Source organism: Protopterus annectens, chromosome 8.part0 (assembly GCF_019279795.1).
Source record: "Protopterus annectens isolate FY-2018-M chromosome 8.part0, PAN1.0, whole genome shotgun sequence".
NCBI classification, from domain to species: Eukaryota; Metazoa; Chordata; order Ceratodontiformes; family Protopteridae; genus Protopterus; species Protopterus annectens.
The window spans coordinates 1,069,624,667-1,069,647,178 of record NC_056741.1 but is presented as its reverse complement, the minus strand read 5'-3'; the positions used below and the strand labels follow the sequence as shown (position 1 = coordinate 1,069,647,178).

The window sequence follows — 22,512 nt, the reverse complement described above, 5'->3', positions numbered from 1 at the left end:
ACCTATGGCTAACCAAGTATATGGATTACTGCAAACTGGGAGTCATTGTCAAATCTAACTCTGACACAGACCACCTCTGCAAGAACTTAGAGTTATAAATGCCTTGCGTATTGAAAATGGGCTTAAATTAAATATTGAAAAATGCAACATTGTTACATTTGGCAGACAAAGCATCCCCTAGCAGACTACATAGACAATACCCAACTTCAGACTGAAAATGTTGTTAGACACCTAGGAACCTGGGTTGATAATTCTTTCTCCTTTGACGGCCATGCAGTAACATTTGTCAGGAAATCCTTCTATTTAGTGTAGCTGATCACCATAAGAATAACATCCAGATTAAAGGAGGTTATTGCCCCTTATTACAGCACTGATCAAACCAATTAGAAAATAAAATACCCCCTTTGGGTTGTATATTATCAAACACATCAAACTGTTGGAAAGACCCCAGAGGTTGCTAATAAAGAAAATCATAGATTTTAATCTCTAAGGTACCAGAATCGACGTGAAGGACTGGTTGTCTTTTCTGTATCTTATAGGCTCCTCAGGGGATACCTATACTTTGCCTTCTTGAGCAGTAAGGGACCCAGTAGTCCAGGATCTCTTGTTCCTTCATGAATCAAACAGTCCTACAAAATCCAGAACAAGAAATCTAAACCTGCTTCAGCAGATCTATAAATCAAGGTGGACAGATATTTGGTACTCAGGTCTTTCTTACCTCTAGAATACACTCGTATGCAGATAATGCAGTGTGATACACTGTCTTCCTTCAAATGGAAAATGAATAATTGGATCAATATTCATAAAAACACTTGAAAAGGGAGGTACAATCTAGAATTGGAACTGCTAAGGCATAATGGTCCCAAACTCAGTAGCATTGATTTTCCTTTGATTCCAATGAAATTGATTATGCAAATCATAACACCAAAAATGGAGGATTGATTCAAAAACGTATAAACAGGTGCATCATTTGGTGGCACATACCAGCTTTGTACATCAGGATTCATGTTGCATGTGATGGAAATATACTAGGAACAGGTGCAACAGTAGCACAAAAGCATGCATTATCAGCTGCAATCAGAGCCACTGTCTGCAGTTTTACACATTGAAGTCACCTCTACCAATGGGGAGGTACAGGGAGCACCTGGCATACCAACATCTCACAGGTCAGCATATTGTGGACCATTTCTATGTGGACAGGAAGCCTGTAAGGTGCTTAATCACACTTTGTTGTCCACAAGCAAAGCTAAGGTGGATGCATGGTATACCCATTTCTGTGGATACTGACATATGTGTAGCCTTAACAGCCTTAGCTATGAGGATCCTTTTGTTACCTACAGGGGACATATTAGAGATACTGTATGTGTCAAGCTCACAAATTCTAAACTAGCTTTTCAATATTATGCTATAGTATGCGAAGGAGAATATCTGGTTCCCAAGGATGGTAGGAGAGAAAACCATCATAATGTGGGCATTTTGCAACATAGTCCATTTCCCTGAGGTCCTGGGAGCCATATAATGTACATAGGTTGCCATCAAAGCCTTACCTGGTCCAGTGAGCCAGCAATATATCAAAAGGCACAGCTTCCACTTCCTGAACTACAAGGTGATAAATTGTACCCTAGGTATAAGTTCATAGGTGTGTACTAGGCTAATGGCCCTGGAGCCTTTACAAGCCTAGCTCATAGGATTACCCTGGCATCATGTCACCCGACATTATTTCCCAGTGCCTCTGTCGAGTAGAGCTACTGGAGTGATCCCTGTGGTGAATTTTCTATTTCCCATCCACTCATCAAGATTTCTCTTGAAGAGGGCCAGTAAAGTGCTCTGTTTGACATGTATGGGAAGTCTATTCCATAGCATGGTGTTAGGAAAATATGTATTAACATATGTGTGTAATGCTTATTTTAAATAAGGGAAGATTAACACGTTTATATTCTATATGCAGCATTAGTTCTATTTGAAACTGAAAACATGCTTTTCTGAATTTCTGCTTTCTGACACTGCAAGATGCACTCTGACCTGGTTTGCTAGCACAGCAAAATACATGTTTATGCTTTGGAAATGTACCGGAAAGCAGGTGATTTTCTGCTAGGTCAGGAAATTAAATGGAGAATAATAATAATTTCTGTAGATCCATTCATTATAGACAATAAGCTCTGTTCGTGCTAATGAAAAAGTGCACAAGCTGCAAGAAAGTTAGATACTATAAACAATGAACTGCTTCAGAAATCTGTACTTGCATTGTGCTTGAATTAGCCATAGTACCTAGACTTGTAACATCACATAGCAAGAAAGTTATAATTGACCGGTGGTCGTCAAGGACATCCTGTTTACTGAAAAATCTTTTTTAAACTTTGAAGAGTCAGCTAGAAATGTGAGAAACATCTGTAAAGTAACAGAATTGTGAACTGGTGGTCTGCTACGTCAGCCGTAGTGGGCAATGTCTTGAAAGAAAGGTATAATAATTGTGACACTTCCTGATTATAGTCAGACAAACTCTGTAACTGCATTTTTTGTCTCCTTGCGCAAGAATAAAGACACCAGAACTGAACCTTATGCTTTTGGTCTTTTGAAGTATTTTCTTTGACATTTTTGGTCCTTTGGAGCCGGAAACCCTCATTTAGCCTGGGATCAGATGGGCCAGGTGGCATGAAACTGCGCAGGGAAGATACCACATCAGATCTCCTTCATTGAAAGACCTCCGACTGAATTGTCGTGCAAAAGAGGCCAGCCACTTTTCTGATCTACGACTGAAGGCGGGTTTCGTTTGAACAGTGAGTGACCAATCGCTGAGGCTCAGGTAGGGTGAAATCTACTTTTTTCTGTTTTAGATCAGGGACTTGATTGTATTTGTTCTGTGAGAATTTTGTTAAAATTCAGGGACAGAAATATTACTATCTTGTCATAGATCAGAGAAACAGAATAAGTAGGCAGGTAGTCTGAAGAGACTGTAAACACTTGGTGATACCACATTAAAAATAAAAGGGTTACGTAACATTTAAAAGGTTAGAACAAAATGGGTAATATCGTGCACAAAACGAAAAGACCCCAAAGCCCACCGTTAACCGAAGACGCAAAATATATGCAATCACAGCGCGCCGACAACGTTAGATATTATACTAAATGGGTTAATAAATATGAATTTGATGGGAAACTAGAAAGATCCTCGCTTATCAAACTTATTAGACAGTTAAAACCGATTCTAAAGGTCAGGTTAAAAACAGCGTAAATTAGGAGTTCCTCAGGCACACAGGTGGATTGAGGAAGCAAACCGAAGAGAACAAAAGAATAAAAATTCAAAAGCAATGTTTCTAGACAAAGAGGATAATAACTTAGTTATAGCATCGGCCCATCGCCCTCCTCTCGTTCCGTCCCCTTACCAGTTCCCTTACCGGAATATGAAGCAAAAGAACAAACTGGCCCACCTCCACGATATCCAGTTATTCCTATAAAGCCACTACCGTTTGTTAGAGATCCTATCGAGACTAAGTCTCGAACACGTAATTTAAAAGGGGATATCAAATGATATCAAATTAATGGAAATTCACGGGCTATGAGTGAAGAAGAGATATGCCCACTCATAAAAGTACCAAATCCTCAGGCAGGACAAGAAGGGCAGGACCCAACTCTCTTAGTATACAGACCGTGGACACCGGAAGACATCCGGAAAGCCACAGAGGGAATTCCCCATCCAAAAGTTAATTTTAGAAAGTTCTTAGAAGACTTACAGGGCATGAGATTAAGTTATCACTTAAACGGAGTGGAAGTAGAAAAAGTAGTCAGACAAATAGTTGGTCCAGACTGGCACATGATCAGTGGCAACTGGAATCCCCGTGACACTGCACTTAGGCCCCTCCCACATAACAGCGCAGAACTAGATAACAGAGTGAAAGGTCTGACAGACCGAATTTCTGAGAAATGGAAGCCTAGGGCAGACTGGACTTGCATTAATCAATGCATCCAACAAGAAAGTGAAACTGTTGATAGATATTTTTCCAGATTATTAGAATGTTTTAACAACCACTGTGGAATGCAGGTGCCTGAGGACCAGACACAAGATTCCCCATATGAGCAGCAATTAAAGAATGCATTTTTGAAAGGCTGTATTGCACCCATAAGTAGTTTCATTATTAAACATATGGTAGACCATCGTACAAGCAGATTACAATCACTGCTTGAATATGCTAGACATGCCGAAAGGCATTTTAATAACAAAAAGAAAAAGAAAGCCCAAGTATTTGCTGTGGAAGATGGAGAAGTTTATATAGTACAGTCCGGACAAAAGGGCAAAAAGAATGCCCAGGGAAACAAACAATCTGATCAGCGATCAGAGGACTTTGAAGGGAGAAAGAAAAGAGGTGAGTGCTTCAAATGCGGGAAAAAGGGACACTTGGGCAAGGGATTGCAAGAAAAATAAGAAGGCAGCAGTGGAAGACAAAAATGATGAAGGTGAGGACTGACTATATGAAAGTCAGGAATCACTAGATAGGAATAATAGGGAAAGGACAAATGAGAATGTGATAGAAGGAGCAGAGAATGTGATAATAGAGGAAGTGCAGGAAGCTACCGATAGTGAAGAAAACAAAATATTAGACCTAGCCTTACTGAGCTTAGAGCTCTATCTAGCTGACACAAAACCAGAAGTGACACTCCTGGTAGAAGGGAGGGAAGTCAAATTTTTGTGCGATTCAGGGCATCACGAACCCTGGTACACCCCTCCAAACTACCAGAAAATTCAGAATCACATGACTTTATACTAGTAAAAGCAGCTAATGGACAGCTGTATCGGGAGCCTCTCTCCCATAACATTACAATAAGAGATTCTCTTTCAGGATTAACCCAGAAAAGCAAAATTGTTGTTTCTGCAAAATGCCCAGTGAACCTTTTGGGCAGAGATCTTATGCAACTATTAGGCATAGCAGTATTTCCAACCATGCAGGGTATGGAAGCACAGCGACAAACTAATATTTTTGCAGTGCAAACAGAAGGTGAGACATTTTACTGGTACAGCCAGGACTTAGTTACGACTGGCCCTGGAGCAGTAACTGAAGAGTTAATGAATGTAGCTATCAGTAAGTTCCCCTCCCTTTGTATTGACATACAACACCTGTTGCACTGTACTCTGTATTATTGTAATACACCAGGACCTGACAAAGAATATGAACAAGAATTGTTTAGAAATCATGCAAACAGATTAGTACTGTGTAATTTGTACTGGGACATGAAAGGGAACAGTGTAGTTAGCTGTTCATTACCCCAGGAGTTCTTTTCACTTTACAAATTGAATCTAATACCGCATGTTAGTTTAACTAAAGAGAAAGATTTAAAATGGGTAAACCTTGGAGAAAAAATCAGAAAATGGGAAAAACAGACAGAATCAGAACTGTCAGAACAGGGAATACAAAAACAGAAACTGAACTGGATAACACAAACACATCCAGCTGTACACTTGCAGTCCAGCAAAGACAGCTGAGAAGCCCTCTTATTAGAAGAGGAAGAAAAAGCTTTGTTAGACATACCAGAAACTCTCTGGTCAACAGGAAAGTCAGACATAGGACTTATTCGCACAGCAGGACCAGTTACTATCACGCCAAAGTCAGCATTTAGACCACAAAAGAGACAGTACCCCTTGAGGAAAAGATGCAGAGGCAGGTATTAAACCAATCATAGCAGCTTTGCTCAAGAAGGGAATACTGGTGGAATCTCCTGATTCGCCATGTAACACACCCTTATTCCCAGTTAAACAAGCAAACAGAGAATGGCGTATGGTCCAAGATTTACAAGCTGTAAATGACGCAGTAATACCAAGACCACCTACGGTGCCAGATCCACATACCTTGTTGAATGATTTAAAACCTCAACAGAAGTATTTTTCTGTGGTAGATATCAGCAATGCGTTCTTTTCGATACTGATACACCCTGACAGCCAGTATTGGTTTGCATTTACATTTCAGGGGAAGCGGTATACATATACGCGACTACCACAGGGCTATAGTGAAAGCCCAATGATATTCTCATAAGAGATGGCAAGTAATTTAGTGGGATTTATCCCACCGAGGGGTAGTCAAATTTTACTTTATGTTGACGACATCCTGCTGGCCGCCCCTACCCAGCGAGATTGTAAGGAAGATACTATAGCATTATTAAAATTCCTAGCAGTTGAAGGACACAAAGTAAGCAAAAATAAATTGCAGCTTTGGAGAAAACAAGTGAAATACCTTGGATATGTAATATCCAAAGATGGCAGAACATTAGATGAGGACAGAAAAGTAGCGATCTTACAAGCACCAAAACCCACAACCAAGAAGGAAATGATGTCCTTCCTGGGTACGACTAATTTTTGTCAAAGCTGGATCCCAAACTATGCTTTGGAATCTGCACCTTTAACTGACCTGATTTTTAAGAAGCCTATGGCAGCACAAGATTTAATACAGTGGACACCAGAAGCAGAATTAACTTTCTGCAAACTGAAACAATTGATAGCATCATGATTAGTTTTAGGATTACCAAATTATCACAAACGTTTTTTTCAAACTGTAGGTTGCAAGCAAGGTTACATGACATCAGTATTGACTCAACAGCATGGGGACAAACAATGCCCCATTGCTTATTATTCATCACAACTGGACCCAGTGGCGCGGTCTCTACCCCACTGTGTACAAGCAGTAGTTGCAGCTGCAATGGCAGTGCAGGCTTCAGCCTCAGTAGTGTTATTCCACCCTCTCACATTGAGAGTGCCTCATGCAGTCGCAATCATTTTACTGCAAGAAAAAGTAGCATATCTTTCCCCTGCTAGGCATCTTTCTTGTATGACTATATTGCTGAGCCAACCTCACATGACAATTGAATGATGTACTACTTTGAACTGTCTACCTTGCTCCCAACTCCTGTGGATGGCACACCCCATAACTGCCTGCAGGTAATTGAGCAAAAGACACTGCCTAGAAAAGACCTCATGGATGTTCCCTTGGATGATGCAGAGGTGACATATTACATGGATGGCTCATGCAAAAGGAGTCCTACAGGACAGAACCTAACAGGTTATGCAGTAGTTTCTGATACTGAGATTGTAGAAGCAAAACCTCTACCACATAGCTTATCTGCACAAGCAGCAGAGTTGATTGCCTTGACACGGGCATGTACCTTAGCAAAGGGTAAAAGCATAAACATTTTTACAGACAGCCAGTATGCTTTTTCTACTGTACATGTTTTTGCACAACAGTGGAAGACTCGAGGAATGTTGACATCTACTGGCAAACCAATTAACCATGCACAGTTTATTTTAGATTTGTTAAATTCTATTCAGTTGCCTCAAAAAGTAGCTATTTGTAAATGCATAGCTCATACAAAACAACAAGATAGGATTTCAAAAGGCAATGCGAGAGCTGACACAGCTGCAAAGCAAGCAGCCTCAGAAGCATTTCTTTTGAATGAGGAATTACAACCTTCTGAGATTTTAGACTTAGAAATGTTGAAAACAATGCAGACACTTACTACACAAGCTGAAAAACAAAAATGGAAAAAACGAGGAGCAATTCTCAGGGAAGGGCTGTACATCTCCAAAGAGGGAAAACAGATATTACTGTCTAATTTATTTAGATATGCAGCTTTGTTGAGCCATGGGCAGAGCCATGTCTCAACAGGGGGGATGGTACAGTTAGTGAATCGGGTATTCGCTACGTACGGGTTTACAAACTACACTAAAAAATGTTGCCTGTCATGTCACACTTGTAATAAACATCATGCACAAGGGGCATTAAAGTCCAAGCAAGGGAGTTTCCCTACACCACCGTATCCGTTTCATACTATCTGTATGGATTTCATAGAATTGAGCAAATGTGAAAATAAAAAGTACTGCCTTGTCATTGTGGATATGTTCTCCAAATGGGTGGAGGCCTTTCCGACTAGTAAACCAGATGCAGCCACTGTTGCAAAGACCCTAGTTAAAGAAATTATTCCTAGATTTGGCATACCGGAAAGGTTCTACAGTGACAATGGTACACATTTCGTTAACCAAACTATACAACAGTTGAGCCGGTATTTTGGGATTTCTTTAAAACATCATTGTGCATATCACCCTCAGTCTGCAGGATTAGTAGAGAGGCACAATGGAGTTTTAAAGAATAAGCTTAAAAAACTCATAGTTGATACACAGAAGAACTGGGTGTACTGTTTGTCCCTGGCACTGTTGAGCATGAGAACTGTTCCAAATGCAAAAGGATTGACACCTTTTGAAAAGATTTTCGGAAGAGCTTATTATATACCTCAGTGGAAACCTCTCATGCCTGCAGACCAGGAAGCAGATTGGACACCTGCAGAGTATATGAGGAGTTTGCTGAATAACAAACATCTTTTACAGTTTAATTTTGTTTCAGATAAAGACCAAACCAAACCATCCGAAGTAGCAGTAGCCCTAGGCACTTGGGTCTGGGTGAAGACAATCAAAAAGAAGAATTGGACGACACCAAAGTGGGAAGGCCCGTATCAAGTACTGCTGAGCATGCCCACAGCAGTCAAAATTGCAGAACATTCATCTTGGATTCATCTGACACATTGTAAACTAATTAAAAACTTTGAACTTGATAAAACTCTTGCTAACACACAGCAGCAGTAGAATGACAAGACCCAGAGATAATAGAAATGCTGAACGACTTCAGCATTGTTGCATAATCATCTTAATAACTGCATTAGTGATAATGTTCTTTTTGCTGTGGCTTTTGCTGTGGCCATTCTTTTCTTCAGCCACACCAGCTAGACTGAACAAATGTGATTCAACACTCATAGACTGGCATCCGAACTTTAACACTTACCAAGCAATCAAATATGTGTATGCTGAGACTTTTAATATTTCAAATTGTTGGATTTGCACAGCTATGCCAACAGCATACGGGGGATTATTGATGGCTGCTGTCCCCCCTAGGGGTCAATGAGACCTGGGAAAACTTTTTTTTTTGAGACTACACCTGTAAAATCTAGAGACAAAATTGCATTATTCCTACCTGTTACACAAACAGGAATTGTATGCTTTTTTAAGAATGACACAATTCAAGTAGGTTGGAGTAAATGTAATGTAACAATTTCTTATAAATGTTATATTAAACCTAAAAATGCTAAAAATGCAGAAACAATTTGTGATGCAGATTATGACTCATACTTTGAGTCCTTGCATAAAACTGTCAGTGATATACAACATAATCCTGTTCTTTTAAAGCAACTGTCTATTATAGATAAGAAAATGTTTCATGCAGGGAAGGTGTATATCAATACTAAGGTAGAAAACTGTTATTTCATATGTGGGAAAAAGGCATACAAATGGTTGCCTGAGAATTGGTCTGGCAGTTGTTTTATGGGTTACCTGGTCCCGGCCATACGACACACTACAGCTTTGCCTCATGGGAGAATTCGAAACATCAGAGACATCGCAAAAAAACCTGAAAATCCAATCAAGAAACCTGAGAATCCGATGGGACAGATCGTAGCAGGCTGGAGAAACCATAACTCCGTAAAAGACAAAAATAAACTAGTACACATGGACTTGAGTGACACTATCATATCCTGGGCTGACTTAGCCCCTGCATATGGTGCAGTTAAATCAATTTGGGAAATGAGAAAGCTATCCAAACTTCTCGAGGTCATGAGCAATGCAACTTTTTCTGCTCTTGAATTAATGACTGATGAACTGAATGCGATGAGAACTGTGGTGCTTCAAAACCGCATGGCTCTTGACTTCACCCTAGCGGCGAGAGGTGGTATGTGCGCTTTAATCAAAGACGAGTGTTGTTTGTACATTCCCGACAATAAACACGAAATCAACAATCATTTGGAAGTGATTCAGCAAGTGTCAGACATGATCAGGCCAGGCCCAAACCCACTGATGGACTTTTTCCAGAATTTGTTTGGGGGGTGGGGTTCCATCCTAATGAACATCCTGATTGCCATTTGTGTGGGATTACTTTTGTTAGGAGCATGTATTTGCTGTGGTATTCCCTGCATGAAAAAATTAATCAAATATTATATAGACATGTCAGTTTCTGAGACTTTGTATCAAAGTACTAAAATTGAAGAACTGTTGAAAAAGGAAACACTTTCATAAGTTTAAACGGAATGACTCTCTTAGCTGCAAATCCTCAAAGGAAGAGGTTAGGAGAAGAAACAAACTGTTTATGCTTTTGAAATGGAATAAAAAGTATTAACAGGGGGGAAATGTTAGGAAAATATGTATTAACATATGTGTGTAATGCTTATTTTAAATAAGGGAAGATTAACACGTTTTTATTCTATATGCAGCATTAGTTCTATTTGAAACTGAAAACATGCTTTTCTGAAATTGTGCTTTCTGACACTGCAAGATGCACTCTGACCTAGTTTACTAGCACAGCAAAATACATGTTTATGCTTTGGAAATGTACTGGAAAGCAGGTGATTTTCTGCTAGGTCAGGAAATTAAATGGAGAATAATAATAATTTCTGTAGATTCATTCATTATGGACAAAAAGCTCTGTTCATGCTAATGAAAAAGTGCACAAGCTGCAAGAAAGTTAGATACTATAAACAATGAACTGCTTCAGAAATCTGTACTTGCATTGTGCTTGAATTAGCCATAGTACCTAGACTTGTAACATCACATAGCAAGAAAGTTATAATTGACCGGTGGTCGTCAAGGACATACTGTTTATTGAAAAATCATTTTTAAACTTTGAAGAGTCAGCTAGAAATGTGAGAAACATCTGTAAAGTAACAGAATTGTGAACTGGTGGTCTGCTACGTCAGCCGTAGTGGGCAATGTCTTGAAAGAAAGGTATAATAATTGTGACACTTCCTGATTATAGTCAGGCAAACTCTGTAACTGCATTTTTTGTCTCCTTGTGCAAGAATAAAGATACCTGAACTGAACCTTATGCTTTTGGTCTTTTGAAGTATTTTCTTTGACACATGGGCAGTCTCTGGGTTAGGAACCTGTCTCTCCAGCATGTTCTGTTGATTGTGGTAATGAGGTTGAGGTCTCTGAAGCATGTGGTGCGGAGGGATTGGGATTTCTTTAGATGTAGCATTTCTAACAGAGCTCGGTCAGACATGGCTTTGTAGGTCAAGCAGAGATCACATTTAAGTAGGCGATATGAGACAAAGAAAAGTTGGAGGTTTTTGAGTCTGTCCATATAGGACAAGTGTTTAAGGCCTAGGATCATCTTTTTGAGGTACTTCTGTGGCCTTTCCAGTTGTTGCAGGTGTCTAGTGAGGTACATGCCAAATAGGGCATTGTACTCAATGATTGGCCTAATGAGGGAATAGTACAGGGAGACAATGCACTCTTTCTTCTTGGATGCAAAACCCTTAGTAATGAGATGTGCCACACAGAAGGACTTTCTGACCACAGTGGCAATGTGGTGGTCAAAAGAGAGGTTGCTGTCAACCTGTGTTCCCAGATCTCTCATAACTCCTTCTGTGTTCAGTGGACCACCATCTCTGTGGTAATTCATGGGAACCAAGATTTTCCCAAAGGGGTTGATGACACATTTTTTGGCATTGAGCTTAAGGCCATGGTTCTGACACCAGTCGTTGGTCTCAGTGAGGCCTTTCTGTAGGATGTCAACATCACTTGGGGAGTTAATAATAGCTCCCAACTTGCAATCGTCTGTGATCTTTGTCATCCAGTGTCCCTTCATGTTGGCCTGGGCTTCAGAGAAGTAGATACCAAACAGGAGAGGACCCAGGACCGAACCCTGTGGGACTCCACCCATGACTGGCTGGCAGTCTGACTTGGAGTCAGCTACTTTCACACTGTGGTTTCTATCTGTGAGCCAGTTTGCAACCCACCTAGTGATATAGGGGTTGATGCCTAGCTTAGTGAGTTTTTCTATGATTCCTGAGTGGGGAATGATATCAAAGGCCTTGGCCAGATCAAGGTAGGTTGTATGAACCACCTTGTCTTCATCCACAGCTCTGGTGACTGACTCAAAGAAGTCAACCAGGTTGAGCAGGCATGATCTACCCTTAGCAAAACCAAACTGTGTGGGATCCAGAGTTTGGAGATTCCCTATATCCTTGTTTATTAGGTCCATGATGATGTGTTCCATAGCTTTGGATATCAGACTCGTCAGGCTAATGGGGCGATAGTTTCCAGGGTCTGTAGTCGCTCCTCCTATGTGGAGAGGGATGACTGTAGCAGTGCACCATTCGGTAGGGACAAAGCCTGAGCTGAGGCTGTGACTGAACAGGGCACAGAAGTGTGGTGCCAGTTCACTCTGTAGTTCATGTAGAACACAGCCATGGATATTGTCAGGTCCCATAGAAGCTGTATTCTTGGACTTGGACAGTGCTGTTTTAACCTGTGCAGCAGTAATACTGGGTGCCTGGCAATCTACTGGTATTGTGATTGGTCCTTTGGGGGGAGAGGGGTAAAGTTGGCACTGAATCTGTTGGCCAGTATATTAACAGTGTCTGTTGGCTTGGTATCATTAGGCAGTAGCTCAGAGCAAATCTGGGTATTGCCTTGGAGATTCTTTACATAACTATAGAAGGCGTTGTGGTTGTCTTTACTATCTGCTGCAATTTTGTTTTCATAGCTTGCTTTAGAGGATTTGATGAGGGATCTCAACTTTTTGTTGAGGCTGATAAGGGAATTTTTCCAGTCTTGGGACTTGACCTTATTCTGCATCAGTTTCTTCCTTCTGTTGTAGAGTTTGTTTAGGGGACCACCAGATTGGCTTCCTTTTTTTGGAGGTATGGTGTCTTGGTTCTATTGGGTATGGTGTTCATACAGTGCATTGGTGTATGATTCCACGGTGATGCAACTATTCTCCATTTGCATGGGTGCCGTGAAGTCAGCCACTTCTGTTTTTAGGAGCCCAAAGTTAGCTTTGGAGAAGTTTGTCATGGGGGGGTTGTGAATTTCCAAGGTGATTAGTTTGTGGTCAGATCTAACCAGGGAGGAGTTGACTATTGGTGTAGAACAATGGTCGCCCATGTTAGTAATGACCAGGTCAAGGATGTTGCTACCTCTAGTGGGGGTAAGAACGAGCTGGTCCAGGGCATTGGAATTAATGAATAAGAGGAAAAGCTGGGCAAGTGTATTGGTACATAAGTAGTTTTCCCAGTTAATGGAGGGGTAGTTGAAGTTGCCCAGTATGTGAGTGTTAGGTTGGACCCTAATATTCTCCAAGGTGCTTAGGAACTTGGAGTGTGAATCTTGGGACATGGTTGGGGACTTATAGCAGGCTACAACCTGAATCGCTGTCTTACCCAAAATTAGCTGCACCTGAAGTATTTCTGATGCATTATGTTGGGCTACCAGTCTAGAGGTGTGCACATCCTTTATGAATATGGAAACACCACTGCCTTTGGAGCTTCGGTCCAAGTTCTGGGGCAGAAAGGTATGGAATGAGTTATAGCCTGGTAGAGTGCAGGGGTGTTTTCTGCTGCATTGAGCCAGGTCTCTGTTACAGCACAAATTTTGATGTTCTTCATTTTAAGGAGTGCTTTGTGTAAGTGCATTTTGAGATTTAGACTTTTATCATTGAGCAGCATGACCCTCAGATTGCATTTGTTTGTAGCTATTATGGTGGTAATTTGGTCTTGGGAACCCAGCCTAAAAAATGCACTATAGGGGTGGCAAGAGCCTTGGCCAGTATCCAGAAGCCCAGGAGTGACAGATGCAGGCCATCTCTAGCAAAACATTGAGGTCTGTCAATCATATCATTCCAGGCAAACAGATACTGGATCTCCTTGGAATGACACCAGAAACTTAGCCAATTGTTGAAATCATTCATTTTCTGCTTGTACTGTGGTATCATTCTGGGTGATGGTAGGATGCTGCTCAGGGCTATGGTCACACCCGCCTGGGCTACATAATCTGAAAGCTCCTCCATGTCTCTTTTATCAATAATGTGCTTGTGCAACACCCAGGCAATTCATGTGATTCACACATTTGGCACAAGTCCAATGTACACCTGTAAAACTGATGCAAGCCAACAAGAGGAAACTCACAAACACCGTATAAATCCAACGAACAATGAATATGAGCAGAGAAAACAGGCAAATCCATTTTATTAACAAAATGGTGAGTGCTTTCATCTTATATAATTCCAAAACTTCATCAGACAGTGCCATTAGTAACTGCCCTGTTTAAATAACATCACCAAACAAATGATCAATAACATCAGCCTCATAAATATTCATAAATATTAATGAATATTCATGAATGGCATCATAAATGAACCACCCCTTCCAAAATGCTTAAAGAATGTAATAAACCATCATTTAAAACACATAATTTAATATAGAACCTTTAAAAACACAACACTGTTCCTAAAAACTTTTGTGAAAATTAAGATTCAAACTTATGCTTATATAAATTTTAAATACATTAATCTTGTATAATAAAAGCTTATATCTTTGAATACATGCATATACAAGCACTGCTTACCCAGCTCGATATAAAACCAACAAACCCAAGCCATACTTATGTATTTATCATATACTAACAACACTCATACCAAAATAAATGAGAACTAAAAAATAAATTTGTTAAAAATCATTGATTTAATAAATAATTTTGTGGAAAATGTCCTACTCGAAGCATATAAAACAGCCTAAAAATATTCAAATATTATTCCTATGGCACCAAATAGGGAGTTGAACGCTGGGCCCTCAGACTGAGAGTCTACTGCTCTACCAACTGAGAGAGCTACCTTTGTAAAGCATTTAATTTAAGAAGACAGTTTACTGAACTGCACTCATTTAAAACTCTATTTTTTCTAACTGTAACGTCCATGGGCCACCTCTTGAGCTTACAGCAACCTGCTCAATTATTATTATGTGTGAGTAAGTACAAAATTATCATTCTGTGAAATCACTCCCCTTCAACTATTTAAATTTATTGGCCATCCTACTGTATTCCATAGTACCAGATTACAAAACTGACTACCCCCTTTTAATCTATCTTGCTGTTTTAAAAATAGTAACTCTCCACTAAAACTTAACTTTTTAGACAGGTAAAACTTAAGTTACCTACTTTCACATCTAAATCCTCTAGTGTACACTGCAGTGTTTAGGATAAACCATTTTTTTTTCATCTTACCTTTAAGCATCCCTGTGACTAGAACTTGCTCTAAAACCTGCTGGAAAGCACTAGGATGCATTAAACTGATACAAGCACTCATCTCTCCTTGTTAATAAGGAGAAATTAATCATTGGCATTAAACAGCCTATAATTGCTAAATACCTTGCTAAGGTAAGGGGAAAACAGCTCTTGTACTTTACAAAAAAAGCACCAAACCAGGCATGTCAAAGGGTCAGCTTCTGGTGATTTCTCCTGTCCACCTGGTGAATCTGGGCATACTGGGGCAATGCAGCAATTGCCTCATGTACACAGACAACCCTCTCCGCCTACCACCCAACACTACAACCTTTGAGAGATGCACTTACATAGCCAAACTGGAAGCAAAGCTCTCTCCACCCAAGATTATGCTAGACAGTCAAGAGGAGAAGGTTAACACCTGCACTACACCTCAAGCAACACATAGCCCTTCTAAACTCACACCACCAACACCCTCACATAGCAACACTAAACCCTCATATGCAGAGGCCCTTAACAGTAACTGCCCAAGCAACAAGGACCTCCGAAGCTGAAATGCAAACAAACACCAATCACAACCAAAGTTTCACATAGCTCACAACATCAGTGTGCCACCCAACAGTCATAGGTGACACTATAGTCAAGCACACTGATGTCCCACTCACCAGGCTGAACAAGGAGAAAATTACAGTCAGCTGCCTGTTGGGTGCCAGGATCCGCCACATAACGCATGCACTCAAATTACTCCACAACAAGTGCAAATATGACTCTGTCATTGTCCATGTTGGAGTGAATGACTTGAGACGTAGCTCCCTGGACTACATGGAAAGAGACATGGAAGAGCTCTCAGATCATGTGGCCCAGGCAGGTATGACCCTATCCCTGAGTAGCATCCTGCCTTCACCCAGAATGATACCACAGTACAAGGCCAAAATGATTGACTTCAACAATTGGCTAAGCTTCTGGTGTCATTCAAGGGGGATCCAGTATCTGTCTGCCTGGGATGACATGATCGACAGACCACAATGCTTTGCTAGAGATGGTCTGCACCTGTTGCCCCTGGGATTCAGGTTACTGGCTAAGGCTCTTACCACCCCTATAGTGCCTTTTTTAGGCAAAGTTCAAAGGACAAAACCACCACCATAACAGGTACAAGCATGCAAAATCTGAAGGCAATGCTACTCAATGCTAGAAGTCTAAACCTCAACATACACTCTCTTGAGGCACTCCTAAAAATGGAGAACATCGATATCTGTGCAGTAACTGAGACCTGGTTCAAGGCTCCAGAGAGCACCCCTGCAATACCAGGCTACAACTCTTACCACACTTTTCGGCCACCAAACCAGGACCGAAACACTAAAGGTGGGGGAGTGTCCATATTCACCAAGGATATTCACACCACCAGGCTAGATGCCCAACATGATGTGTCTGAAATTCTCCAGGTGCAACTAACACTAGGTAAGACTGCAATCCAAATTGTAGCTTGCTACAGATTCCCCACCATGCTCCAAGATTCTCACTACACCTTTCTAAACATACTGGAAAATATTAAAATACAACCAAACACCCTAATACTGGGTGATTTCAAGTACCCTGCCATTACCTAGGAAAACTACTTGTGTACCAACACCTTTGCCCAGCAGTTCTTGGAACCTACTAATCCATAGTCCCACCAGGGGCTACAATATCCTAGACCTGGTCATTAACAACATGGGTAATCGATGCTGCACACCTATGATCACCCCCTTGTTGGTCAGGTCTGACCATAAGCTAATCACCCTTGACATCCACATCCCTCCCCCACCCACCAGTAAGGAAACCTCCATAAAAAGACTTCTACAAAGCCAACTTCATGCTACTCAAGTCAGAATTGACAAACCTCATGACACCCATGCAGATGGGAACTGAAAGTTCGACTGCTGAATCCTACACTAAGACACTGTACGAGCACATTCACTTGTGCATGAATTGTGCCATCCCAAATAGAACCAAGACACTGTCCTCCAAAAAAAGGAAGCCAGTCTGGTGGTCCCCTGCCATAAACAAACTTCACAACAAAAGGAAGAAACTGTTGCAGAAAAGAGGAAAATTCCAGGATGCAAAAAACTCCCTTACCAGCCACAGTAAGAAGCTGAGTTCCATCATAAAATCCTCCAAAGCTAGGTACGAAAATAAAATCACCATAGATTCCAAAGACAACCACAAGGCATTCTATATCTATATCAAGAATCTAAATGGCAATGCTCAGATCTGCTCTGAGCTACAACAGAATGGCATTAAATATACTGATCCCAAGGATATTGCCAATATCCTGGCAGATCGATTCAGTGACAACTTCACCCCCCTCTCACCCCCTAAAGGGCCCATCTCAATACTGAAAGATTGCCAAATTCCAGTAATAATGGCCACACAGGTAAATCCCCACTCTCCAAAGCTAAGAATACAGCATCCATGGGACCAGATGACATCCTGGGCTATGTACTACATGAACTACGAAATGAACTGGCACCTCACCTAAGTATCATGTTTAATCATAGCTTCACCTCAGGCTTTGTGCCCACTGAGTGGAGCACAGCTACAGTTATCCCACTCCACAAGGGGGGATCCACCTTGGATCCTGGGAACTACTGCCCCATCAGTCTGATGAGCCTGATCTGCAAGGCCATGGAATGTATTATCATGGAACTTATAAATGACATTGGCAACCTTCAAACACTGGACTCCATCCAGTTTGGGTTTGTGAAGGGCCGATCTTGTCTCCTGAACCTGACTGACTTCTTCAAATCAGTTTCCAGAGCTGTGGATGAGGGTAAGGCGGTCCACACAGCCTTACTTGGACCCCGCTAAGACCTTCAGCACCATCCACCACTCTGGAATCATAGATAAACTTACTAAGCTGGGCATAAATCCCTACATCACTTGATGGGTTGCCAACTGGCTTACTGACAGAACCCACACTGTAAAAGTAGTCAACTCCAAATCCAGCTCCAGACAAATGACAAGTGGTGTACCTCAGGATTCAGTCCTGGGACCGCTCTTGTTTGGCATCTACTTCTCTGAAGTATAGGCCAACATTAAGGGACTCTGGCTAACAAAGTTCACAGATGACTGCAAACTGGGTGACATTACTGAATCCCCAAATGATGTGGATATTGTACAAAAGGGCCTTACAGAAACAGATGCTTGGTGCCAGAGCCACGGGCTCAAGCTCAATGCCAAGAAATGTATAGTTATCCTCTTTGGGAAAAACATGTACCAATGAATTACCACATAGGTGGCAGTACACTAAACACTAAAAGTGTGATAAGAAACTTAGGGACACAGGTGGACAGTGGCCTTAACTTCGATAACCACATTGCCACAACAGTCAGGAAATCCTTCTATGTGGCACACCTCATCACTAAGGGATTTTCATCCAGAAAAAAGGAGGTAATGGTGTCCCACTGTACTCATCCCTCAATAGAGCCATTATAGAATACAACGCCTCATTTGGTATGTACCTCTCAAGACATCTGCAACAACTGGAAAGGCCGCAGAAATACCTCACTAAAAGAATCACAGGCCTAAAGCAGATGCCCTATGCTGACCATCTAAAAAAACTCCAGCTATACTCTGTCGCATATCGTCAACTTAGAGGTGATCTCTGCTTAACATACAAGGCAATGTCAAACCCAGAGCTGTTGGACATGCTACACTTAAAGAAATCCCAATCCCTCAGAGCTACACACTCGAGGGATCTAAACCTTGTCATCACAATGAACAAAACACGCTGGAGGGATAGGTTCCTTACCCACAGACTCTGGAATAGACTGCCCATACATGTCAAGCAGAGAGCCTCTTTGGCACTCTTCAAAAGGAACCTTGATGATTGGATGGGAGATAAATTCACCCTGGGGATCACGTCAGGGGTCAAGGGAAGTAAATATTGTGGGAAGAAATAGCCAGGGAATTGTTATGGCTAGGCTTGTATAGGCCCTAGTACCAACCTATGAACTTAAAGTTGTGGCCCTCATAGGACATGGCATACTTGGCTAGTGCATTAGTGGTTTTCTGCTTCTTGACAACATATTCACGTTCACAAATTCTACCCCTAACAGATCTTTCAGTTTTACCAACATAATATGCCATGCATAACTGGCATAAAGCAAAGTATACTACCCCTTTTGAATTACAATTATATGTACCTTTCAAATTTTATTTGATACCCTGAATATCAAAACTGTAACAAACTAAAATTAGTTTACAAATCGTGCATGCCTCACATTTTCTCATTCACATTACTTTGCTGTGTACATGCAGTTCTTTATATTGTAAAATGGGTTTTCGTTTACTAACTCTCCTTACTACTGTTTTTGTTTTTTGTTGCACTATTTGCCTAAGAGTAACATCCTCTTTGATAATACTCCAGTTTTTATATATGATGCTTCTAATAAGTGCATACTCAGCAGTAAAAGTAGTAACAAAAACTAGAAATAAATTTGGATTGTTTATCATTATGTAAAGGGGCAGTTTCAACAGTAGTTACATCTTTTTTCCCCAATATAAGGGTAACAATCCATAATTTCTCTTTCTTGTTACCTCATCTATGCACAGAACCCATATATATATATATATATATATATATATATATATATATATATATATTTACATATATATATATATATATATATATATATATATATATATATGGATCGATTTTGATAAATCAAAAGTACATTTCATTGAAATGTACAACAAACTCACTTTCAAGAAAGTGCATTTTATCGAAAATGCACTTTTGCAAGAAAAAAAAACACGCCAAAAAAACTAAAAAAATAAAACAGTACTCATGTTTATGCAGAAGGGTAAGCCCCCCACCCTCCCTACTTTAATATTTTAACTCTGAGATCGCACTACAGTGTGGTAAACGGAATATTACCTTATCCCTGCTGTACTGCAATCTAAGCAACAGTTTGCTTAGTTGTACAATTTACAATTAAATCTACATGGAAACAACTGTTTGCTTACTTACCTTTCAGTGAAAGTGAGATCTTATATACGTTTCGATGAAATGTACTTTCGATCATAAGACCAAGACCCATATACATATATATATATATATATATATATATATATATATATATATATATTACGGTAATGTATTTATTTGAAAAACAAATGCTCGAATAAGTTCCTTGTTGCAAAATATTTAATGTCATCATAGCTATTTGTGTGACTACCTTATTTGTGCAAGTTACAGATAACATCAAATATCCTTAAACATCCCTTATCTGTAATATAAAAGGAAGGAATGCGGGTGGAGCATTCAGGCTGTGGTAATGTTGAAATTCCTGAGCAGTGTTATCAATGAAAGTGTAAATAAACAAAACATCAAAACTGGCAATTAGTGCAAGGGAATTCTTGCAACATTCCATTGGTGAATTATACACCCATGCATCATTGAGGGGCAGCATTTAGTTGAAACTTCAGCTAAGAGAAGTCTCTGATAATAAGGTGACTGTAGATCATTACTAAAAATTCTTACTGCACCAGCTAAATGCCCTGTTTGAAGTAAATGAGGGCCAGAAAAGGCAACATTATGAAAGCATTTTTGAACTATTTTCAATGGGATTTCCCTCTCGAGAGTTGCCATTAGGATAAATCCTATTTAAAACAGTGTTTTAACAACAATTTGCTGACTCAGGAACAACCAAAACTTTTATTTGAAAATAAAGCCACCATCTATAACCACAAGCAATGACAAATATGGCAAATTAAAAAAAAATTCTGACACATATCTTTGCACAAAATAGATACATATTTTAAAAGGTGTACAACATAGTGTACATGGTGTATACCTGTCTAGATCTATACTTTGACATATATTCTGCCAGAATCACGATGATATTGTCATGAACTGTATCACACTGATGATGACCTCAGCTAATAGAGAGATGTCTTTGCCCTCAGTGAGCATAGTATTTTATTGGGCTTGAGTCAGGGATCAGAAAACCATGTCAGCTGTGTAATGTGTGATGTAGAAGATGATGAGATTATGTGGCACTTGTCAGTACAGTACTGGGCTCTACGAGTCATTTTAAGAGACAGTCAACTGAGGTGAGGGCAGTCATTAAGATCATGCAATATGTCAGCAACAGCCTATGCGTTAGTTTAGCACTTCCTTTTTTATGGTCAGGTAACATACTCTTTATAGGAGGGAACAGTGCTGATCCTTTCTGTGGCAAAGGTGGTGAACCAACATGTTTTATTCAGTAGAATTTGCAAATTAATGTATTGGAGGAATAGATGGCATAAAGAAGTGTATGACCCACACTCCAGCTTTGGCAGGAACACACTTTACATTATGTAGCTCTAATGTTTATTTCCTGAAAACAATTTATTTTTATGGAAGTGTCATGTTTCATCATTATCTTAGAATGGAGGCGATCCATGTGAGTTTTGAAAGACAGTAAATCATCAGACCAGAGTTCTGGATATTTCTGGATCATTACTATTACAGTTACTGGATTCTCTCTTCTGAGGGTGTTACATTTTTCTGAAAGTTTGTTTGAGTAGTTATCAAAGATCAAGAATTTGACTTTACTCATACTGACTAAAAGCTGTTGTATATAAACCACTTATAGATGTTACTGACATCATTTTAAAGCTCTTCTTCAGTAACTTCTGAGAGTAAGCATGCCTTTGCAAACACTAGATCAGTGATATAATGGACTTGATGAAGGCACTAGATATCCCAGTCATACTACTTAAAAGAAATGTGGACAATAACATAGGAGAGATCCTTACAGAACTTATTGATAGGTTGTTTCTATATTTCTGGGTTGAGAAGAAATTGAACTTATGGTATTAAGATAGTTAGCATATTTGATTGTGTTTGGATCTGTTGTTGTGAATCTTTTATTGTTTCAATAAAGTTTGGCCTGTTTAGGTCAAATAAACTGCAGATTGTAGCTGATGGGATTCAAACCCATGCCTGCAATTTGCCAGCACAATGTATTTAAAAAGACAGTTAGTTTTTGGGTCTGCAATGCATATACCACAAATTTAAAAGGACTTTTTCATTGTGAGGAAATATTTGCACTACACATAAAATGCAGGCTGTATATTTTTTCTACAATGGACTCCACCAAAGGATTTAGCATTCCCCAAACTTTCCCTATGACACAGAAGGTTAAGCTTCTCATCTGCATATGAACTTGATATGATTCTGTCAGGTAAATAGCATGCAGTTCTGAACATCACACTTAAATGAACTGCTTCTTTTTTCCTGCAGCCCAGCGGTGTAGCTAGGGTGAAGAGCTAGGGGTAGCTGAACTAAGTGCGAGGTATACAGGGACGTCATCTGCATTGGCAATGCTGCATTTGTGGTAGGGTCTGAAGCACTTCAACATTCTGTGTGTGTGGTCTAGTGCAGTATTGGCATTCTGAAATGAATG

General features: G+C 40.1%; 1 protein-coding gene across 1 annotated transcript in view; it reads right to left on the bottom strand.

Moving 5' to 3' along the window:
• Window positions 1-22,512, bottom strand: part of LOC122808402 (transmembrane protease serine 13-like) — a 373,755-nt gene that overhangs the window by 120,583 nt on the left and 230,660 nt on the right. The gene's annotated exons all lie outside the window — the stretch shown is intronic.